Source organism: Saimiri boliviensis, chromosome 7, assembly GCF_048565385.1.
Source record: "Saimiri boliviensis isolate mSaiBol1 chromosome 7, mSaiBol1.pri, whole genome shotgun sequence".
Classification (NCBI taxonomy): Eukaryota; Metazoa; Chordata; class Mammalia; order Primates; family Cebidae; genus Saimiri; species Saimiri boliviensis.
The window spans coordinates 119,589,186-119,591,430 of record NC_133455.1 but is presented as its reverse complement, the minus strand read 5'-3'; positions in this window follow the sequence as shown (position 1 = coordinate 119,591,430).

Here is a 2,245-nt window from a genome sequence, read left to right as displayed (position 1 = left end):
AACATAATTATAAAAGATGGATAAAATTTATAAAACAACTGAGAAGGCAAAACTTGAGGGGCTCCAATTGATCAAGGTTTACTGCCTGCCACACACACACAAAAAGAAAACGAAGCTTTTTGGTAGGAAGATCATTTAAAATCTCTGTATTTAATAGGTAAGGCCTGTCATTTAATAAAAAAAATTATGAGATGACCTAAAAAAAAGAACTAAATATTAAAACATCGATCAATAGGCCAAATTATAAAAACTGACCTACATGTGGTTCAGATAATAATATCAGTAAAATGAAAATTATCTGAGACAGGTCTCATTCAATTTAGAAGTTTATTTTGCCAAGCTTAAGGACATGCCCAGGAGAATAAAATATAAAGACAAAAATAGTCTGTGGTCTGTGCCTTTCTACAAAGATGACTTTGAGAGTTTCAATTTTAAAGGGGAAAAACAAGCTTTAGGAGAAAAAGTGAAGGTGTGGTAATCCACATGTTGCAAGGGAAAAAGAGCAGGAAGGGGAATCATCAGTGATGCACTCCTCACAGTAAATGGGTATTTTACCTAAGATAAGGTGAAGACAGAGTAGCTGTCTGTGGAGATGTTTAACTTTTCATCTGTAGCTATCTGCTTAGGAACAGCAAGAGAGGCAGTTTTTTGCATGATTCACCTTTCAGCTTTTTTTTTTTTTTTTTTTCTTATTGGAATAGTGAGCTGGGTTTTTGAGTTTTCCTTTCATGTGTTAGAAAGAAATGTAAAGCAATAATGATTAGTGTGTTCAAGTAAATGGAGAAAAGTATTAAGAATCTCAACAACATAAAATAATTAAAGAATAAATAAAAATTATAGAACTGAAATAAATAACTATAAAATTTAGAGTAATTTAATTAAGGAATAGAAGAGGGCAAGAGAGAATCCAACAAATGAAAGTGTTTAAGAAGGAAGGAGTAGCTATGGACATCAAACGGTTCTAAGGAATCAAGTCAGTTAAGACTTAAGGAATATTCCATGGATATAGTAAAAAGATAGTCTTTGTTGAACTTGGTGAGACCTATTTTTTTAAAAGAGAAGGATTCATATTGAATTAGATTGATGAGGTTTATGGAGTAATTTATTAATCATGGATTTACAAAATGAGTTGTTAATCTCCTTGGTATTTCTTATATGCCCTCTGACAAAGAAACTCATTTCATGGCAAAAGAAATGGGGCAGTGAGTGCCGATTTACTGTATTTAACAAACACATCCATCACCCAAAATCAGCTAGCTTGTTAGAGCAGAGGGATGAGTTGAATGCTGTTTTAAAGACTTAATTGTGGTATAATAGGGAACACAATACTTAAGCCGATTGAAGTGTTTTCTTGTATAACTTGTTGTATTTGCTTTAAAACACCTGTCAAAATATGGTGTCAACCTTCTATATGTAGAATGTGAAAGTAGGAGCAGCTGCTTTGTGTATTACATGTGAGAGCCCGCATAATAAATATGTGCTTCTTGTTTGCCAGACTAAATTTTGATGTGTTTAGAGGTCCCAGTCCCGAAGGTTGTAATGTTTCCAATAAAAGAACATAGTCATGTTCCTATTAATTTAGAAATAAAAATTCAGAAATTATTATCCTAATAATTTAGGAATTTGGTTCTTAATAATTTAGAAGTTGAGAGCCAGGTCCCTACTGGCAATTGTGTGCTGCTTATGCCCCTAAAACAACGGGTAATATTGTTCAAAGTGAAGGATTCAAATGCTAAGTGCAATTTGAGTATGGCTACATAATGAGACACGCAGGATTGTATCTAGGACTCAAGGAATAACACACAGCACCTTGTCCTCTCTTTATCAAGAGAATAGGCAATAGAAAGTTATGACAGTCCTACGTAGATGGACTACTAAAAACTCAGATTCAGTGAGAATGAATATGAGGGTCAGCTTATGGTGAAAACAGTGCTGGAAGAGGATAAAGGGAATGTAAAATAAGTGCTTGGAAAAGAAAGCTATAATTCTATTTTAGTTATATGTGGAAAGACAATAATAGCATTTTTTTCAAACATTGAACTTTCCCCTTTCCCCTACACTATTCTGCTCTGTTCTATTGAGGAAGGAGACCCAGGCATCTGGGATTCCCTTCCCCTCTGTCATCCACTGTGCATCTCAATAGAAGAGAGAGCAGGCCAGCTGGCACCTCCTGAATCTCCTTCCTGAAAATAACATGCTTGGTCTTGGGGAAATCTGTTTCCCACAGCCAATCCTGCTACATTTG